Below are 22793 nucleotides of genomic sequence, written 5' to 3'. Positions count from 1 at the left end.
CTGTTCAGTGTGTAAAACCAGTGTGTTGGCCTGATGTATAATCACATGGTCTGACACACAGGGCGGGGAATGCTCTTTGCCCTTTCCAATTGGTGAATTTCAGGGGTTGTTTGCCTTGTAAATGTTGGAAAACTGCCACTTGGGGGAAAACAAGGAGAACGTTCATACTAAATGGACTTCTTAATAGAATAAAATTGATAGAATAGTGAGGGACCTTTTCAGTAATGACGTTCTTCCATCTGCTTCCTTCCTTGAGTAAAAACTGAATTTTGAGCTAATCAGTCACAGCAAAAGCATCAGTCCACTTTCTGACGTACAGGTTATACAGAAATGGATTACGGCACAGAAGAAACTATTTCACATAACATGATAAATGTCTGGAATTACTTGATGGCCAGCTGGCTGAGATGTCTTTGAAAGAGGATTAGATAAGTTTGCAAAGGATGGGTCTATCAAGAGCAATTAGCCATAAAAGCCAAATGGATGCTCCTGGTTCTTGAACGTTACATCTCTGAATATCTCTCTAAATACCATTTGTTGGAAGAGGTGTGTGTGTGTGGGGGGGGGGGGGAGGCACATTGTGACCTCATGCTCTGTTTCTGGACTGTTTGGCCGCTGTTGGAAGAAGGATGCTGAATCCAATGAATTTTGAACCTGATCCATAAGACTATGGTCGGTGAACTAAATTAACTGAAATGTTTTGTGCCCAGTATCTAACCCCTTCCATTGTAGATATGCCTTTCCCTTATATCTTTGCAAGGGAAGGAGCTAGAATCTTATTTATTTATTTAGCAAAGAGTCTGGTAGCACCTTTAAGACTAACCAACTTTATTATAGCATAAGCTTCTGTGACAATAAAGTTGGTTCGTCTTAAAGGTGCTACCGGTCTATCTTGCTACTTGCTTGGCTATCTTGCTACTGCTAACTCCTCTGGATTTATTTATATATTTATTATATTTCTATTCCACTCTCCCTGCAGAGTAGGCTCAGAGTGGATTACATCACAATATAAAACAGAAAGCATAATAAAACCAAATTTAATTTATAAAATTCGGTGGCACTCACATTATCCTTCCGTCACTAAAACCTCACTAAAACTCGTGGGATGGGTGGTGAACTGACAGATGTTGTACAGACTGGGGGCAATATCCCCCCTTCCAGCAGGAGGCCGGTTGAAGAATGGGGGTCCTCCCACCTCAACCACCATACGCCTGGTGGAACATCTCTGTCTTACAGTCCCAGCAAAAAGATAGTAAATCTTGCCAGGCCTGTGTTTCCACTGTCAGAGAGTTCCACCAGGTTGGTGCCAAGGCTTAGAAGTCCCTGCCCCTGATTGAGGCGAGATGGACCTCTCTAGGGCCAGGAACCACCAGCAATGTGATTTGCTTACTTTCTAAAAAATGAAAGCTGGGAATTCAGACAACCTGATTCATCTATTAGTTCAATGTTAGGTATGAAATTGATGATTTTTAAAAAAAATATTGCAAAAGCCCTGTGGGCAGGTGGTGATGGTGGCCTCGTGCCGGAAAAAACAGCGTGGTTTGAAAGTTACATAGCTGCTGTTGTTCTGAGCTCCATCCTGACCGAGGATGGTTTGCTCCACCAGTGCCGGCCTCTTTCTCCTTGCTCTGAGTTAGTCCAGACAGGCTCTCTGGTTTGGACCACGGAGAGGGGAGGTTAGCTATGGGTGGTGGAGCTGCTCCCCTTTTAGGCTTCCACAGGCAAAAAGTTGCAGTGGGTTTTTCTTTTTCTTTTAAAAAACCCAGCCCTTATGTCACTATATCAATATAAGCACGTGTAAACATTTTTAAAGGTGTGTGTGTGATGTGATGTCACCAATGATGTCACCAATGACAACCGCTTCCTTGTTTGATAATCCTGATTATTTAATGTACATGAGGAAGAAAATAAACTCCCAACTGTAAAAATGCAGAGAGGGCAGACATGTAGAAGAACTGTATCCAAACTGATTTCAATGCTTGTTGATCGACTGCTAAGAAAATCAAGAATAAGTTGGACATGCAGAAAAGTCCTATGAATGTAGGCATCAGTACCAAGGCATTATTTGTGGTGGAGTTTCTGGTGGTGGTCAAAGAAACCAACAGCATAAAAGTGCATAAAGGTTTTACCTGAAGGTGATCTGGGGAGTTCCTTGGGCTCTCCCTGCCTATATTGCCTTCCCATGGGAAGGGCACTCTTCTCTGAATGTGGCCATGGCAGCACCAGAACACAGCAAAGCACCCTGACAACACCACGAAGGGTGTAAATGTAAATTAAAACACACAAGCACATAAGTGTGAGGAAGGGTTCATGAGAAACAGTGAGGGAATGGCAGACAAAACAGAAAAGTCTTGAAGTGCTGGCAGGAGATAATGATAGAATCTCTCCTGGGGAGAAATTCCAAAATCTTGGCCCCTGAAGAATGTTAGGCAGTTTACATTTTGGTTTCCCATTTTGTTTACCTGCTCGAACTATTCCGTAACATTTTGGGGAGGAAGCAACTGCCCCAAGGCCACACAGCAGGGTTTTGAGGCAAGGGGAGGATTGCAGTCTTGGGTAGAATAATAGTGTTGGAAGGGGCTTTACAGACCACCTAGTCCAACCCCCTGCCCAATACAGGAACAGCCTAAAGCATCCCTGACAAGTACTTGTCCAGCTGCTCCTTGAAGATTGCCACTGTAGAAGGTAAGCTCGTGTGGCTCTAATATGCATACCAATGGTCTGAGCATCTGTTGCAGGTACTGAATGTTTAGCAGAAAGTGCCACCTTTGCCATAGCTGCTGCGCCATTGTGTACACTCTCAATCATGAAGCTGGTCTCTTTATGGAAGAACTCGATTGACTGTGCTATCATTCCAGAACTCTTAAAACTCCTAAATAGTTTTAGAGAAACCTTCTTTCAACTTGCATCTATAAATCCCTGGTTTTTGGCCATTAGTTCTGGTACTTTCTGTTGGGAATTAGCAAGTGTTTACGTTCAGTCATGCAAGAGTTAAACTGTTTGTGTTAGTTAGTAAACCTATTTGCATATAACCACTTAGGCTTCAAGTGAGGAATCCTGCCATAGAAAGGGGAGTCTCTATTCTTAATGAAGTAGAATTAGGATTCTCTATTGGGCAACCAGTTTAGGGGGGGGGGGATTAAGTGGAAAGATATACTGAAGTTTTACTGCTCCTTGTCCAGTCTCTTCCGTCTAAAGTAAGCCTAAAACAGTCTCTCTAGCTAGCAAAGATGTAGCCTAGTTAGGCATTTCTGATTTTATTCCAATGTAATCTTTTACCTTTATGTAGTAAACTATTTTTATACAGCTAAACACTGGAGGGTGTGAGTTCTCATTATATTCAATGCATATTTCTGCTAAACTCTGCTAATTTCCAATTTGGGAAATTCCTGGAGATTTGGGGGGTGGAGCTTGGGGAGGGCGGGGTTTTAGGAAAGGTGATTGCTCAGTGGAGTATAATGCCACAGAGTCCATGCTACAAAGCAGCCATTTTCTCCAGGAGAACTCATGTCATGTCTTCGTCCGGAGATCAGTCGTAATTCTGGGAGTTCGCCAGACCCTGTTCCTGAACCAAAACATTTCTCTTCTAGCTTGTTCCTTGCCTTTTGCAGCGTGCTTCTCTCCCCTTATACCCAATGAAAAACGAGCTAGCTACACAGAAGTATTCCTTTATCTGAGTTTATACCACCAGGAACCAGAAGGTCAAGGAAGTCATCGGGATTTAAAATGTGCTTTAAAATCAGTAAACACTCCAACTCAAATTTCATAATAAGAAAGGAGGTGTCAAAAGACTGAAGTTCTTTTCTAAGGTGAGGATTATCTCGAGATTTCTAATGTGCTATGGTAGAGAACAGAAACTTAATGTAGCCATACTGAGAGGCTTTTTTCAAGCTTCAGAAATTGTATTGCTTTATTCTGTCTGTTATTGAAACATAATTTCCTTCCTTTATAGATTTGCAAATCCTATCCAGAGCAATAAAACTAAAGAATATTCCTTTTCTATAATCTGCACCAATATAAAAGAATTCTCTGGCTTTATAGCTGCTTGTCCCCAAGGAACCTTGAAATCAGTAGATATTGCTGGAGATAATAAAACGAGACAGTGAAGGATCTCTTCATTCACTTAACATTTTCCGTTATGGAGAAACTATCTACAGAAACCGAGGATGACAAAATTGTATTTTCCTTGGCATGAAGTGCCAACCTAATTAGCAATTGTGAACGTATGGTATGATTTTAATAATCTAAGCAAATACATATCTGCCAAAACAACAATCAGCATAATGGTACTTAATTAAGCATTTCAGCTTCTGCCTTCATCAGTTAATTAGATTTTAAAGCAGAAGTCATGATGGCTTTAAGAACCCTGAACAACGCACCGAAACCCCATGAAGGAAGTATCTGCCATATAAGGGGAATAAAGTAGAATTAAAAGCATATAAAAGAGTTTATGTTCCCATAAAACATGATGTTTGAGAGGCCTTGTGTGTTTTTTGCATCTTTCCCCCACCCATTTCCAGTGGGTGCAGCACTTGAGACTGTGTTTTGTCCTCCAGCAGAGAATTCTGCTTCTGGAAGTACATACCAAGCTTCATTCGGATTTCTCTCAGCCTTCAAGCAAGGCATTGAGGTGTTTTCGCAATTCCCTCCCCTTTTGAAAACAGACACAGGATCCAGCTGCTCCTCAAACCTGAAATTGTGCCTGGTAGATGCATGTACCACATCTCTCTCCCCAGGGCTTTTTTTCTGGGAAAAGAGGTGGTGGAACTCAGTGGGTTGCCCTCGGAGAAAATGGCCACATGGGTGGTGGCCCCGCCCCCTGATCTCCAGGCAGAGAGGAGTTTAGATTGCCCTCAACTCCCCTCTGTCTGGAGATCAGGGGGGCGGGGCCACCACCCATGTGGCCATTTTCAAGAGGTTCCAGAACTCTGTTCCATCACGCTCCAGCTGAAAAATAGCCCCGTCTCTCCCTATTCCAATAACCTCCCTAGAGCAAGAGGTTACTTTTCTTATCACATTAACGGAACACCAGGGGCATCAAGTTAAATGCAGGTGCCCTTTGCTTAAGCAGTTATTGTCATGTCTGAGCCCCATCCATGCCAATTTTGATTCTGTTCCGCTGAACACGGTGTATCTGGCTATAGCTCAATATCACTTTGCTAATGTCATAACTACTCTCTTCTCAGGCTTTCACAGCTGTTTATCTGTTGGGCTGAAACAGCTTCCAGTGTTTATGACCTTGTGCTCATTCCCAGACAGTGCTGTGTCTTGCTTCCTAGTAACTCAACGTGATATCTCAAATATGTGAAACGTTCTCACACCAAGAGAGCACCAAAGTATTGTTTACAGTTGGGAGGGGGGAGAAAGGAGTAAACTAGAATGTTAAAAGAGAAGTTTCTCTCACATGATGTCATTCCTGTCAACTTCTACTCATGCTGCTTAGATATCTGCCTTGCTTCTAAGTAGTCCTATGGACCTGTATATGGAAATGATCTGATTTCTGAATAAAAGCCATTTGACTAAGAACGTGTGTCTTGCTGCAAATGGGTCAGAGATCTGTCTGCTGTATCCTGTCATCCATAGCCTGACAGTTATCTTCCAGTTAAGGGCATAGGGTGTGAGCTCTCAACAGGCTTCACATATTCAGAAGCTGTTTCTAATGCCTTCAAAACATTCAAAAAACATTCAAAATATTCCAAATAAATTGGAAAAATCTATCTTTGTTGCCCTGAAGCCTGGTTTTCATATTGGTTTCAAAACCCACTTGAACCATAATGATCTCTAACTTTACAGCAATGTGACAGATCATGCTTGGTGCCATTAAAATTACTAATTAAATGTTAATTAACAGGTTGGAAGCTTCCCTCCCCTGCGGGGTGGGGGGGGGAGCTTTTCTGCTCTTAACTGTTGGTTAAATATGTATATGGCTTTGGCTTGTTGGGGTTAGGTTCTATCGTAGATTTTATAACCCCATTGTTAAATTTCAGCCCAGCCACCAACCTCCTGGAAAAAAGTCACCCCACTTCGGCATTGCACCCAGCAGTGTTTAGAGCAGAGTGTAATAAATTGTTAATAAAGTGACCCCGTTGCCTAGGTTTATGACGCTGTCAAGCCAGCTATGGTGCCTGAAGGGAATCCTTTATCAGGAAAATATTTCAAGTACAGACCAAAATGAGAAACAAGGCAGACCCTTTGCCTCTGTATACTTGCCTGTAATAGATAACCACAGAGGCATCACTGGCATGTATAAAATCTTTTACAATGTAGTTGTAAGTGTGACAGTTCCTCTGTAAAATGAGAACATTATTACAGATTGCGCTTTAATAATATATCTTTCACTTAGGTTTCTAAAAGAACGCTATCAACATCTTCCTCCCTGCTGTGTTCCAACTGAGATCAATACTACATAAATGCCGTCCCCCGCCCCCGCAAAGATAAGCAGATGGTGGCAGACCCAAGACTCAGGAATTAATCGTTAAATGAATAAAAGATTAAGAAACAATAAATCCAAAGGAGTCATTATTCCTTAAATGTGTTCTCTTCTGGGCTGGTATTTTATGTGAAAGTGCCGAGATCTAAAATACGGCGAATGCTCCTTTAGAGAGGCTAAGGCTCCTGGATTCTCCCTTTGGCCTCTGTGCTTCAATAATGTGCTCCAGCAGCTTTGAAGATCAGAGGCTCAAAGTGGTATGCTCAGAAGGTCTTATAGCGTAGGGAGCGATGAAACAAAAGTGTGGGTTTAAAAAAATCGTTCCTGATAAATTCCTGAACAGTATTTATTAATTAATATTAATATTAATTAATTTTATCATCATAGCACTTAACGAGTAACAATACCAAAAATACACAGGTGGGTGTTGGAGCCCCTTGCCCCACATCATTCTTTACTAGCAGCAATTGGAAACTTACTGTAATGTTAAGGAGGGGGACACTTTGCTGTATTTCAGCTCTGGATGGTAAAATTAGGATTGCCAGCTTCCAGGCGGGGCTTGGAGAGCTCCCAGATTTACAACTGATCTCCAGATGACAGGGAGTTCCGCTGGAGAAAATGGCTGTTTTGGATTCTATGGCACTATACCTGTTATGAGCCTCGGCCTAGTGAGGCCTAGTGGCTCTGGGGAAGCCTGCACTCAAGTTACTGCAAGGCCTACATTTCCCAGGTTCCCTTTGGCCCCTGTGATTGGGTAAGAGGGGATTCTGAGGGGAAAATTGCACCAATAGGAAAGGAGGGAGATGGTTCCTGAGAGAAGAGATAAAAGGCCTCATCACAGGGGGAGGGGGTTCACTTCTAGGGAGCACAGCTGAGGAGAGGCTGCTGCAGACGGAGGGATCCCTCATCCAGAAGGGGCGAGACAGTTGGAAGCCAGTCACCAGAGGACAGTTAAGAGCAGTCTCGTTAGACGCGTTAGGGTATTTTATTTTTGTTTGTTCACCAACCTTTACTATTTTCTTTAATCTACCAAGTTTAAGAACCGTTATTAATAAACCTTTTAAATAAAGTTCTTTATTATTCTGCCTGGGTCCTCATGCCTCATTTGGTCATGTACTAAATCAAACCTACTGGGAAAGAATCAACAAAAGGTGTTAGTGGGGTGCTCTGGGCCCTTCTTTCGGAAACCTGTACCAGAGTGGTGGCAGCCTACAGACAGCTACCCTGGGCACCAGCAGCTGTGACAATACCCCACTGAGGTCCCTCCCCATATTCCACCCTGAAATCTCCAGGAATTTCCCAACCTGGATTTGGCAACCCTAGGTAAAATCATCAGAACGATGATGAAAAACCTCATTGCTGTAGTGATGTACACTATGCGAAAGGATTGGCTACTGTTTCTAACAGTTGCCTAACCCAGTGATTCTGAAATGGTGGGTTCGGACACATTTTATTTGCAGTCCAGGAGGAAGAAGTAGGGCTTGGGTCACCTTGTAAGAGACGACTTGGGAATTGCACTGGAACTTTCTCAACTGCTGCTAGAGCTCAGGCCTGGGAGACTTTATTTCTTCAGCTGTACTGTATATTACCTTACCCAGGGCTCATTTCGAGGGGAAACGCGCAGGAACACAGTTCCAGCAGTTCCCCAAAGAGGTCACATGTCAGGTGGCCCCGCCCACCTGACTCTCGGCCATTTTGGGCCATTTCAGCCTGGATTGGGGCTGAAATGGCCCAGATCAGGCCTCTGACGGGTGGTGGATCGCTCTCCCGCTCATCAGCAGCCCGATCCTGACCATTTTGGGCCCCTTTTTGGCCATTTACAGTCCTTTTTGCCATTTTGGGCCCAATTTCGGCCCTGAATGGCCAGGATTAGGTCCAAAACACCCAGGATAGGTGATGTCAGGGGGTGTGGCATAGGCAAATCTGTTACGCCAATGATACACTTCCAGCGATGGCAAGGGGTGTGGCATATGCTAATGAGTTATGCTACTGAGTTATGCTAATGAGTTCCTCCAGCTCTTTTTCTACGAAATGACCCCTGACCTTACCTGTTCTCCAAGGGAAGCACTGACTAATAGGTCACCTCAGATCAAGTCCACAGTGCCTTTTTTCCCCAGGCAGAGTTGCGCTTCTGAAGACACAGGTTGGGGGCGATCTGCATCTACAGATGAGAAGGGGGTTTGCTCTGTGGCATACCATTCCTTCAGCCAGCTTTTATTGATTGATTGATTAATGGATTGAATGATCAGTGGAGAGTGATGATCTGGCCTCCGTCATCCATGCTTTCATCCTCTCTAGGCTAGTTTCTCGTACTGCTTTCTACATAGGGCGGTGGAGGCCACAAATTTTGCAGTGAACTTTTTCACCAGTTGAAGCGACTGTGTTTGACTCTCAGTCAGAAATGACACAATCCCAGTCTGTCTGTCTGAGCGCTGAAAATGAAGAGCTGCCCAAAACAGATTTGCATTGCAGAGTTGTTAAAATGTTGTCAGCTGGAACTGATCAGCAGCCATTTCCACCACTATGGCGTTCTTAGATGAACGCTCTCAATTTTTTAAAAAAAGCACAGCATTCCTTCACAACTGATTTATATGACATGTGTTAGACTGATTTAACTATTTATAGATTGCCGGGGGGAGGGGGGAGGTCCAAAATTCGGCCAGTGTGAACACATCTGTGCACACCAAATTCATTGCCCTGTTTGGAAGGAATGGCAGAAACAACTATGAGCAGTCATGAATGGGTTAACAATGGAGTTGCCAGGTCCCTTTCATCTCTCGCCAAGAGGGTAGGGACACCTGGCACATACCTCATGCCATCCACAAGGATCCTCTTCACGCACACACGTCCTGGGGCTGATGGGATGGCGTCACTTCCAGACTTCGCACCAGCCATGCGAGCACCCCCACACTCCACCTGGGCCAATTCAGACCATTTGGGGCCCAAATCAGCCACAAATGAAGTGCGGGAACGCTCCTGCAGCTGGCGCAATGATATCACTTCTGGAAGTGACATCACCGTGCCTGTTGGGAGCTTGCACGCGGCACATGTTCCTGAGGTACTGGTGGCAGTCAACCTCCAGGAACTTGCCACCTCCCACTGATCGCCGAGTGATCAGCGAACAAGCAGGCAAATCCCCCAGAGTTTGCCCACCACCGGCGGGCACCTGGGAGCCCTAGTTAACAAACAGATCCACAGTCTGTTGAAAAACTGGCTCCCTGTTTGTAACGGGGAATGGCACATGAGCCAAATTGGTGAGTGTTAAATCATCCCTACATGGAGATGCCTTTTCAAGTCTGTTGACAATCTTCAAATTATCCTAATCTCAGCAATGTTTGCTTGCTGTCATAGGAGAGGACATCTTCACCGTTTTTGAAGTCTACGCTTATTCATATCCAAGCCCAATTCAGAGTGCTGGTTATTAACGTAGATGAGCATCAGAGGCATGGCCTTCACTTTTGTGGCACCATGGTTACAAAATTCACTTTGGATGATGGACTTGGAGCAACCATGTTTGATGAACTCTGAGGCAGTGTGGTGTAATAGTTAGAACGTTGGGCTAGGATCTGGGAGATCCAGTTTCCAGTCCCCACTCTACCACGGAAGGTTCCTGGTGATGTTGGTCCAGTCACAACTCTTGTCCTAACCTCCCTCATAAGGGCTATTCTTGTTGGCAGAGTTCAGGAAATAACCCAACTCACGCTTTGGCATTTGCTTTCAATGAATTTTCCGCAGTAGGATTTTTGTAAAAGACAGTAACTGACTGGAGTCCATTTCTGCAACAGAGATGCCTTCAGAGCTCGAGCATTAACACATACTGATACACTGCAAAGAGAGAGAAACAACAAGAGAGAGGTTAAACTGCAAGAGAAAACATTCAATAAACCCTAAACTCTAAAGAACGTTCCACAGCTCCCTACAAGGGTACAAGTGGAGTAAACAACTTTTTCAACAGTATTTACAGTTACTAGAATCTTAGCAGGCAGTCACTTCTCCAACAATTCTGAGAGTAAAAGGGAGAAGGAGGGAATGTTGTAAGTCGCGTTGGGTTTCCAGAGGGGAGAACCCTATCAGGGAGAACCCTGATCAAAATAAATGTTTCAGTCAAGTTAAGTTCCCTCCACTTGGCCTTGAGTTGCTCTGATTGCTGCTACACTGGTGGTTAGGATTGCCAGGTCCCCCCAGGTGGGAGGTCAGAGGCCTGGCTCCTACCTTATTGTTTCCCCCATTGTGCACGCACAAAGTGCACGTGCATTCCCAGCCTGTGTGATGACGTCACTTCTAGGAAGTGACATCGTTGTGTGTGTTACATGCCACCCTGGGAGCATTCCCGCACTCCCTAGGGGCCCGATTTCAGCCTGAATTGGCCCGAATCTGGCTGCTGAAGAGCATGAGAGCACTCTTGTGCTCCGCAGTGGCCTAATTTGGGCCAATTGAGGCACGATTCGGGTGGATTCAGGCTGAATCAAGCCTGAATCAGGCAGAATACGGCTGCAGTGAAGTGTGGGAGTTCTCCTGTGCTCCACAACAGCCCGATTCAGGACAAATTGGGCCTGATTTCTGCTGAATCTGGCCTGAATTGGGCCGCTGTGCTGGATCACATCCCAGGAAGTGTGTTCTCCCCCACTGGCCAGGTAAGTGGGGGTGGAGGATGGAGGATGAGAGCAGGGGATCCCCCATCTCGGGCAGGGAACTGGCCTCCCTACTGGTCGTGGTGGAAAGTGCCATCAAGTCACAGGCAACTTATAGTAACCTCTGTAGAATTTTCAAGGCAAGAGATTTCAGAGGCAGTTTGCATTGCCTACCTCTGTACAGCAACCCTGGGAGTCTCCCACCCAAGTAAAACCAGGGCCGACTCTGCTTAGCTTCCAAGATCTGATGAGATCAGGATCATCTGGGCCATCATGGTCAGGGTGCTGCTATGTTAACCATTTCCAAATATCACCTCAGTTTCTAGCATTTTTTTTAATTTTTGGTTTTATTCTCCCTGTCTTGATTTACATTACCTTTCATGATTTATCTTATTTTTAAAGACTAATTTCATAACAACAACTACTACATTTGATTTATATACTGCCCTTCAGGACAACTTAACACCACACAGCGGTTTATGAAGTGTGTTATTATGCTCACAATAATCACCTTGTGAGGTGGGTATAGCTGAGAGAGCTCTGAGAGAGCTGTGTGACTGACCTAATGTCACCCAGATGGCTTCAAGTGGAGAGGTGGGGATTCAAACCCAGCTCTCCAGATTAGAGTTCTGCTGCTCTTAACCACTATACCAAACTGACACCTACCTCATCTTGCATTCAGTTGTAAACTCCTACCAATAATTTAAATACATAAGTAAATGAGCAAATTTCTACATGGCTTACATGTGATAAAGTCACATGATGGAAGAGAGTAAATGATATCTCCTTGTAAGCTCAATAGATTCACTCAGAAATAATTTGCAATGAAGAGAAATCCTATAGTCTTATTGTCTTTATAGTATATCTTATCTTCAGTCATCTTTGTAGTATATCTTACCTTCACCACAATTGATTTGTGTGCACTCAGAATTAAATTTATTCTGAAAATATCTGCTGTTACATTATTCTAAGAAGGTTTGGAACAGAATCCATGGGTCTGTCTTGTTGATAAATATATTCAGTGTTGTATAACTTCCGTTCTTGGTGAAACAATTGCACAGTGCAAGGAAGGCAACTGATTTTTCCATTTTAAGGTGGTCCCACCTGAGCTTTTTCTCCTCTAGGGGTTATTGATATCAAAATAATTAGGTACTAGCACAAAAATATCATATGTGCAACATATTTTCCCAGGAATTAACTTTGCATGAATAATCACAGAGCGCAGTTGTTTAAAATGTAAGGGAAACTGTACCCTGGGTAGATGAAGTTTACTAATGACGCTGCTTGTGCAGGACAACTAGAAAGAAATCATTTACTCTTGGCTTGATCACAAGAAGAAAATAATCTGTGCTGCTAATCCTTTCCTCTTTAACCAGAACACTTGTATAACCGGCCTGCTACCTAACAGAATGAGTGAGTCCTTCGGTGCCTAGGAATGATAGATGCCGTTCCCAACTGGCTTCTCTCTCTCTTCTAAGCACCAATGGGCTGTTTGCCCTGCTTGGAAGAAAAGAAATTCTCCTACAACATCAATGCAAACAGGATTTGTCTAGCTGTTCTCTCTAAATTTCTTTGCCTGATGCACACAAGGGTTCATACAAGTAGGGGGGGAAGCCTTGGCCCTCTTTTGCATTCTCTCACACATACCCCCCCCGCCATCTTTCTCTGATGTACATGGCATCTCTAACAAGCAGGACCAAATGTTCTAATGCTCATTTCATACTCACTGTTAGTCTTATCAGGGCTTTTTTTCAGCTGGAACGTGGTGGAATGGAGTTCCAGAACCTCTTGAAAATGGTCACATGGCTGGTGGCCCCGCCCCCTGATCTCCAGACAGAGGGGAGTTTAGATTGCCCTCCGCGCCGCTCCAGCTGGAGGGCAATCTAAACTCCCATCTGTCTGGAGATCAGGGGGCGGGGCCACCAGCCATGTGACCATTTTCTCCGAGGGCAACCCACTGAGTTCCACCACCTCTTTTTCCAGAAAAAAAACCCGTCTTATAATTCTTTCTTGTATCTTTACCGGTTGTCTTCGATGACTAGGAACATGGCACTTGTGGATATAGTGGGTCTTTCGTTGCAAGACCCTTCCATTGTTCTATTGTAACAGCTAGTTGATACTGTTTCCTAGCATCTCACCCTCTCCTGTGCCAGTCAACAAGGGCTCTGGGATGGGTTGAGAACAATAGCGTTTGGGGGACCACATCTACCTGTCAGATTTAGCACTGGCCATGTTGTGGAATTCTGGTGTTTCCTAAGTCATATATTACATTGACAGGAGGGCAAGATGCTGCATATTGTTTCTTCATTATGAAGGGCATTGAGTGATTTTATTTTATTTTAAATGTAAGTGTCCTCTCTTCTCAACCCAAGGTCCAGCTCCCCCAAAACTGTTTGAGAGCCAGTTTGGTGTAGGTAGAAGCCAGTTGGGTCACATGGCTGGTGGCCTCACCCCCTGATCTCCATTTTGGTGTAGTGGTTAAGAGCTGCAGGACTCTAATCTGGAGAACCAGGTTTGATTCCCTCCTCCTCTGCTTGAAGCCAGCTGGGTGACCTTAGAGCTCTCTCAGAGCTCTCTCAGAGCTCTCTCAGCCCCTCCCACCTCACAGGGTGATTGTTGTTGTGGGGATAATAATAACACTTTGTTAACCACTCTGAGTGGGTGTTAAGTTGTCCTGAAGGGCAGTATATGAATAGAATGTTGTTATTATTATTATCTGCTATTCTAAAAACAATGCAAATATCAATAATGTCAAGTATCATAAAAAAGTAAACTATAGCTATAAGTAGGTCCTCAGTAGGAAAAAAACGTTATTTGTCCAAAAACATTTTCTTGAAGATCTCCGGGGTTTTTTGTTTAGTATATTCCCATAAATTGCAGCCTGAATAGCACAGATTAGCCCAAACTTGTTGGAATTTAGAAGCTAAGTAGGGTCAGCCCTAGTCAGTACTTGGATGGAAGACTGTCAAGGAAGACTGGATTTGCTCTACAGAGAAAGGCAATGGCAAACCACCTCTGCTGATCTCTTGTCTTGAAAATCCCTTGAGGGGTGGCACGTTATAATTTTTTCACATACATATAATCCTACAATATAAAAGATTAAGCATGTTCCAGATGACTCACTTCCTACCCTGGTGCACCACCAGAGGGCGCTGCCACAGAGGGAAGCCCAGATGAGGCAGCATGTCCCTCCAGAGAGTGTGCCGCAGCAGGAAGCCCAGACTGGGATCAGGAGGGGAGTAGGTGGCAATGCCTGCCCCCTGCCTTCACCCAGCTAGGATCAGGAGCAGAGCAGGTGGCAATGCCTGTCCCCCACCATCACCCAGTTGGGATCAGGAGTTGAGCAGGTGGCATTGCCCACCCCCCTTCACCTGGCTGAGATCAGGAGCAGAGCAGGTGGCAATGTTGGCCCCCATCTTCACCTGGTCAGGATCAGGTGAGGAGCAGGAGGCAATGAATGCCCCCCTTCAACCTACCAGAATCAGGTGTGGAGCAGGCGGCAATGCTGTGCTTCCTTCACCCAGCCGGGATAAGGCGTGGAGCAGGCGGCAATCCCCCCCCTCAACTTTGATAGTCCTCTTGGTGGTGGGGAGTGCCATCAAATCATAGTTGACTTCTAGCAACCTTTATTGGTGTTTTCAAGGCAAGAGACTAACAGAGGGGTTCATTGGAGGTTTCCCATCCAATTACTAACCAAGGTCAACCCTGCTTAGCTTTTGAGATCTGATGATATCGGGCTAGCCTGGACTATCCAGGTCAGAGCAATAGCTGTCTTGGACAGACAAATAGTGGCAATTCATTTAGTGTTCCTCAATGTGGATAGAAAAATGAGGAGGGGGCCCTTACATTATTGTTAAAATGAAAATGTTTGGTGTTTAAATTATTAGGAAAATGAAATATCAGCATGGAACTACCCAAACTATTACATACCAATCTGCTCCCACACCCAAATTCAAGGTATTGGTTCTCTCTTTTAAAGCCCTACATGGTTTGGGAACTGGGTTACCTGAAGAACCATTTTCTCTCACACGTTCCTTCCCAGGAGTTAAGATCACAGGGATAGGCCCTCCTGATTGGTGGGTGCACGAGAGAGGCCTTTTCTGTGACAGTCCGACTATTGTGAAACCATGTCCCCGGGGAGGTGCACCTGCCCGCCCCCCTCTAGCTTCAGGAGGCAACTGAAGACTCTTTTATTCAGGGCAGCTTTTTAGATGTATTTTATACTGTGTTTTTACGTACTCTTTTTAACTGGTTTAGTTATGTATTTTTTAATCCAGATTTGTTTTTCATATTGTACGAACTGTTTATATTTTACATTGTAAGCTCCTTTTCAGTGGAAAGATGCCTAACAAATATTTTAAGTAAATAAATCAATAAATAAAACCTATTGGAAGATTGGAAATGAAACAGTGCCCAATTCCCTCCCTCCCCATGGATTCCAGATTGCTTGTGTAACCCCCAAAGTCCTGAGGCTTAGGTTCCATTTCTAGAGTTAGGTTCATGTTTTGAATCTAGTACTTTGATCGTCAAGGTTCATAATATGTTTCTTAACCAGAGCATAAATTTTATGTTTCCCATAATAAAAAATACCGAGTTTTCTGCATTTGGGGAAATCGCAGGGGTCAGCAGCAGCACTCCTGGAGTACAATGGATGAGCCTCATGTCGGGAAAACCTCCTTTGTGATCCGGATGTCTCCCTGTCAGGCAAGTAATTAATGAATAAAACAGATCCATGGAATCCTTGGAAACTTATTTTATCTATTGCAGAAGAACACACACAAATTTAAGACATTTACAAATTTAGTTTTAAAACCCCTCAAATTCTGTTGATTTTTTTGTCTGAGGTTCCAGGAGCTTTTTGTTTACTAAAAAGCAAACTGTAAGCTATGCAGCAAGTGGCTGTAACTTGGGGGACATCATTTATTTATTTACTGCATTTGTTCTCCGTCTTTCTCCCCAATGGGGAGCTTATGTCATTTTCCTCTCCTCCAGTGTCACCCAGCAAGCTTCCATGGCAGAGCGAGGGTCTAACCTGAGTCTCTAGTCTCTCCTAGTTGACTCTCTGACACTACTCCACACTGACTCTCTACACCACTTTCTATGTTACATTACATTGTTTATTAATGTGCAGGTTGCACTGGAAAAGCAAAATAACCTTAAAGGCAAAATTCTTCCTCTGCCCCCAGAACACTTCTGTTTGCATTCTGCCGCCACCCTAAAGTATAACCAGGGTGGAATTTTATCATAGAAAAGTTGCAAAAGCCTTCTAGATGAGTTTTGTTGCTGTGATGCTTTACTCTATAAGTTCGTTCAGTTTTTCTGCAATGGGTCATTTTGGGGAGCTCATAACTATAAAGAAGTTAAAACAGTTTTATCTTCTTAATTTTGTGAATGCCTTTTTTGTGGGGTGAGCCCCCTCTATGATCACCCCAGCAGTGGAACTTAGACAATAGAAATGCAAATATATTTACTTTCTCTATAAAGCTGTGAAGTTCTTTTAAAGCCAGGAGCAGAAAGAGATGTCACCCAAGAGTGTAAGGAAAATGCAGAAAGAAGTACTGAAGTGTGTGTGAGTATGAAACTTTCAGAAGACATGTTGATACAGTTGGCAGGTAGCTTGAAGGTGGGGTGGGCTTTTGAGAGCTTTGCAGGGGGGGAAAGGCAGAAGCTTCTTCTGCACCAAGGACATAACTTTTCACTTTCCCTGAAGTCAAGCTGAAAGGCATGGAATTGGCTCGTACATGGCTGTTCGCAACTCTCATTGGAGCAGCGATGAACCACTGGCAAAGCTCCGTTCCTGCCTCCTTCTCTGTTGCCCCCAAGCATCTGTTTCTCCACCATGAAATAAAAAGAGAATCTAAATCTCGATTATTTCTGATACCCAGATATTTAGCCACCTACACAATATTACTACCAGTGCTAAAGCAAAAAGAATAAAAAAGGATCTTCCCCCTGTCTGCTTTCAAACCAACGATTCATCGATCTTGTGCTGGACTTTAATTTTTTTCTTTAAAAAGATGGGAGGGGGGGAAGAATGGAAAGGAGGGGAGAGGGAGTGGCTGGCTAGATGAGAATAACCAATCACAGTGCAGTGGGCTGGTGGGGGACGGGAGGAGAAGAGGGTGGAGCACCAAAAATGGAATGAAGTGTGTGCATGGAGAAACGGCAGAATGCAAAGCAGATTTTTTTTAAAAAAAGTCATGATATAAGCGCTCCCAGGAAAGCTGGGGAAAAACGGCATAGTGGCTGAAGTAACTACTCATGGCAGCAAATCTGGTGCATACTGTCACAAAAAATGCTGAGTATGGGAACTGAACCAGTGAAATAGACCCATGCAGACTTTGCTAGAGTAATAGGGGGATGCTATAGATGAAAGTGATACTAGATGTAAAGAGAGAAGTGAATGGTACAAGCAGGCACCACATAAGTTATTTGTGGGAATTGGAGGAGACAAGGACCATGTAATGAGCAGGGAGCCTTGGTAAGAGAGGAGGGGAAAAACATGTTTTTCATGAGTGAGGGAACTTGGCTAGCCCTCTGAAATTTGCTGCTCCGTGGGGTCACAGCCAGTCAGAGACTAGAAGAGAAAATGCAGCACTGAATTTCCACCCCCACCCCCGCTTTTTCAGTATGACAGTACAAAGGGACTTATTTTTAAAACTATTGTAAGGTTGCAGGTGAAGAATTGATCTTGTAGTGCTAAAAGGGGTTATCTTTGTTCCAGCTTCCTTCCTGCCCCCCTCCAATGCTCTACTGTTTTCGAACAAGACCACTATTTTTTGTACTGGAGCTTTTGCATACTTAGAATTCCTGCTGTGCTCCATTGGTTTGAGTGGTGGGGGGGTGGGTGGGGGCTTACCCTACGGAGTGCCCGAGCAAGAAATGCCCGAGTAACAGAAAAAGGATTCTTTTATCTTTTGTTTGTGGATTTTTATCAATTAAGCTCTGCACTCTGCCAAGATGGCTAATCACTCTCTTCTTTGCCCTTTCTAACATGAAACATTCTTTGCTTAAAATATGGGGAGGGGAAAGCTATCTTTTAAGGATGAAAAGATAAGCTGTTCCCTGCCGCCATTACATTAGGTTGGGCTTTTGACTAAAATGTTTGTAGCATGGTCCTTAGTCCTATTGTTACTAACAGATTATAGGGAAGGGCATATTGCTCAGTAATGTTTGGATGGGGGTGCTATTTAGGGGTAGTATAGGAGGGCAGTAATCCTCCCCCATATATGCAAGTATTCCTCAGAAGTACCTCTGGTTATTGTGAGGTGTAAAAAGGGTATCCATAACAAACAGTCATAATACTCCTGGATATGCAGTTGGGTTTGCAATTTAAAATTGAATCTATCCAAGGTCAGCCCTTTGCCCTTTGCTGTGAACCTCGTTCTCCTTCCACCTCAAAAAGCTTCAGTATCTGCAACTTGGTCTTTATTTTTCTTCATTTGAATTACTTAAACTTGAACAATTTAAGAAATGTCCATAGCAAGTGATTGTATCAGATAATATGGCATAAAGTTAGCATTCACAAATGTGTTGGTCAAACACGGAAATCAAAGCCACTGCCCTAAATCTCGCATCTTTAAAATTTAAATCATTTCCAATAAGCTGAAGAAAATTAATTAATATTCTGTTGGAAATTATATGGCATATTTGCATGATCTAGGTCTCAAAGGAGGCAAAAGAGATGAGCATAAATGTTTCAGGGCTTGTTACCTAGCTTGCCAATTCCAGGTTGGAAAATTCCTGGAGATTTGGGGATGGAGTCTGAGGAGGGCAAGGTTTGAGGTAGGGAAAGTGTTCAGCATGGATGAGATACCATAAGGTCCACCCTCCAAAGCTGCCATTTTCTCTACTGGAACTGATCTGTGTAGTCTGGAGATTGGTTACATTTCCAGGAGAAATACAGCTCACACCTAAATTTAGTATGAATATGGCCCAATACCTCAAGCTCCTAGATTTTCCCTCCCATAGGAGGGCTTTTACATTGGCCAGATGTAGTGTCTTGCCTTCAATGATCTTGGAGGGGAGATATAAAAAGATTCCATTTTCTTTCCATAAAAGAACGGTGTCAGTATCAAAGAGAGTGTGAAATGAACATAAAAGACAGGCTGTACAAACCTTTGGTTTCGTGATGTGATAACTCAACTGTGGATTTACTGGTGTAAATATTAAAATATAAATATAACAACGATATAAAATTTAAAGTTAAAAATTGAAAAGAATTTAAAAGCCAAGCTCAGAGAAACAAATAAAACATGGAGGATTCTAGTATCCTGTGTCCAGTGTCCTCTGTAATTGATCCTTGCATGATCTAAGTGCTATAGCAAGGAATCTGGCACAAGCCCATGTGAACTGGGGAGTCGGGGAGTCGGGAGGACCAAGATTAGATAAATGGCCCCGGTGCTGCTGGCAGGGTGGCTTGACTCTGATCTGGATTCAGGCAGAGTCCCAACTCTGGGCTGGGAAATTCCTGGAGATCTGGGGGTGGAGCAGAGGAATGGTGGAATCTGAGGAGGGCAGGGAGCTCTGTAAATAACAACGACGACGACATTCGATTTATATACTGCTCTTCAGGACAACTTAATGCCCACTCAGAGCGGTTTACAAAGTATGCTATTATTACCCCACAACAACATCCTGTGAGGTGGGTGGGGCTGAGAGAGCTCTGAGAGAGCTGTGACTGACCCACAGTCCCCCAGCTGGCTTCAAGCGGAGGAGTTGGGAATCAAACCCAGCTCTCCAGATTAGATTCCCGTGCTCTTAACTGCTACACCAAACTGGCTCTCCATCTAAAGATTGGGTGCCATACTGTTCACCTTCCAGAGCTGTCATTTCCTCCAGGGCATCTGACTTCTGTAGTCTGGAAGATCAGTTGTGTTTCCCAGAGAACTTCAGCCCCCACCTGGAGATTGGCAACCCCAGAGCTCATCCATTCTGGGGCTGTATTAACATCACAGTCTAGATAGCTGACGGGCCAGTGCTAGGGAACGCTCAGAAAATACTGGCTCAACGGAGCTGATGAGAATAGTTGTTTCCTCAGCCTTCAGATCCACGAAACTGCAGTTCTCATGAATTCTATGAAGAAGTGCTACTGGAGAAGACATGGAAGAAAATTTTTCAGGAAAGCCCCAGCTGGTGCTTCTCCTCTGTTTTTAGATGCAGAGGAGTTAGCCGTGTTAGTCTGTGGTAGCAAAATCAAAAAGAGTCCAGTAGCACCTTTAAGACTAACCAATTTTATTGTAGCATAAGCTTTCGAGAATCAAGTTCTCTTCGTCAGATGCCTGATACAGATACAGATACAGTCTCTGTATCAGGCATCTGACGAAGAGAACTTGATTCTCGAAAGCTTATGCTACAATAAAATTGGTTAGTCTTAAAGGTGCTTCTCCTCTGTTTAAGCAGACGTTCCTCTGCTTAAGTAATAGACGACTCTCTCACATCTTTTTGGAAGAGTAAATTTACGGATGGGGGTATGTCTCTGTTATGTATGCCTAGAAGCATTTTAAGAATGCTTTGTCAAACATTTACTGATGCTTGTCAAACATTTTTGACTGGTTGGTGAGGATGCTCAGCAAAATACCAGGGGGTTGGGTTTGTACACAGAGTCATTTGTCTGAAGTTATTAAATGAAAGGTTATGTCCTATGCTGAACTCCACACCCCAAACACCAAGAGCTTTTTTGGTCACTTCCAAGTTTCTCAATATATATATTTTTTCTGAGCAGAACTTTTCACATTCTTAACCAAATGTCACTCTAGTTCAAATTCAGGTGTCACTCTTAATCCCAGGGTTTCTCTCTTTTGCCTACCAAGTAGCAAGTTTCTCCTGTAGCCCTGGAGTCAACACAACATCCACTGCCAATAGGATGCCAGGCTGAGGGTTGGGGGAGGGGACATGGTGGATGGCCTGGCGTCACAAGTGCAATGACATCACTTTCTGGGAAAACCCCGAAGTGACAGTGGTAGCTCTAGAAATCACTGGAAATTCTATGGTAAAACCAGTTTCCCAATAGAATATCCTGCGATTCCTAGAGCTGTCATCATCACATCGGGGTTTTCCAGACGTGATGTCATCATGCACTCAATGCCAATGAGTTTTTAAATTTCCCCCTGCTGCTGCTTGGAGTGGTGGCAAGAAATGGTAGGTCAGGGTGGAGAATCCCTTACCTTTACAAGGGTTTGGCAGCCCTAAGAGCCTATGAATAGAGAATGACTCATAGCACAGCTTGAATAACAACCTACCTTCGAAAAGAGTCCAGTAGCACCTTTAAGACTAACCAATTTTATTGTAGCATAAGCTTTCGAGAATCAAGTTCTCTTCATCAGATGCATGATCCGAACTGGTCGGATCATGCATCTGATGAAGAGAACTTGATTCTCGAAAGCTTATGCTACAATAAAATTGGTTAGTCTTAAAGGTGCTACTGGACTCTTTTTGATTTTGCTACCACAGACTAACACGGCTAACTCCTCTGGACCTACCTTCGAGGTTGTCTGTGGGTTCCAGGTAGGGATTTGCAGAAGCCCCCTACAATGTTTCTAGGCTTCATAAAACTACTTTTCCTGCCCTTGAAATTTCTCTCAGGAAATTCCATATTTGCCTCACTTTAGGCAAAACTGGGTGGCAGCTCTTTTTAAATGTGGATTATTTGAATGTGAGGATAACATTTCTATTTGACATCCACCTCAAATAAAAAGCAAGTGTGATTTATGAAGCACGGTGAATGCAGTGAGACTTGCAAGAGCAGTGCTAGTGACCGTTGGAAGTGTCTTCCGGCTGCATCCATTGCTCATATGGGCCGTTTCCACATGGCTTACCTTTTGCACTATGTTCTGGGTCATTACGAGCAAAGGTAAGCCGTGTGGAAACGGCCATGGTTTACTTCCCTTTAACGCTCTGCCTCATCCTTTTTAACACTGCTGCATTTTGCAAGTATTATTAATACAGCTCATGTTATTATCGATTTTGTGACAGTTATAAAACCTTTTACAATTTGAGCTTCCCTGAAGGAGTATAACATGGCATCTTCTAGCAGTTGGGAATCTTTCTCTACCCAGCTTTGCAAAAACGTTGATTTCATTCCCAGTATTTAGGACTCTGTGTTGTAAAAACTGTTAGATTTCTAAGAGCTAATTCTAAGGAAAATTAAGCAGGAGGAGGTGAGTGAAGCAACAACAATTTGCACAGTGTTATGCCAGATTGCAGTGAGGCTCACACATGAAATGTTCCTTGATATGCCCTGGAAACTAGCAATCACATTTGAAAGTAGAGTGCAACCCACTTCCTTATGTGATAGTTCAATGCAGAACATTTTTGTGTGGTGGAGTATTCAAAAAAATGAACTCTTTCCCCCCAGGCCAAAGTGGTACAATTCTGCATTTGAACATCTCCACCAGCTGCTGTCTTCTGTGTAATGTGTTGAGTGATTCCAAAAAACAAATAAAGTTAACTAATGATAGCAGATCAGTCTATCTTACTGTGTCTTTTTCTACTGAGGATTTGGGACGCAACATCAAAGACTACCACCCTTATTTAAAGATCCTCAGGTGCTATTAAAAATAGATGTGTAAAATGGGAGGCTTTATTTAGGCTTGCCAGCAAGCTTTGCTGGCGTCATTCTCCATCACTGCTCCATCAGAACGTAGAGAAAATTTTTAAAAATCAATGACATCACTGACGTCACCATAGAGTTTCCAGTGACTCCTAGAACTACCATTTGTCACTTCTATATT

This window comes from Eublepharis macularius, chromosome 15 (assembly GCF_028583425.1).
Source record: "Eublepharis macularius isolate TG4126 chromosome 15, MPM_Emac_v1.0, whole genome shotgun sequence".
NCBI classification, from domain to species: domain Eukaryota; kingdom Metazoa; phylum Chordata; class Lepidosauria; order Squamata; family Eublepharidae; genus Eublepharis; species Eublepharis macularius.
Note: the sequence above shows the minus strand (reverse complement) of the source record.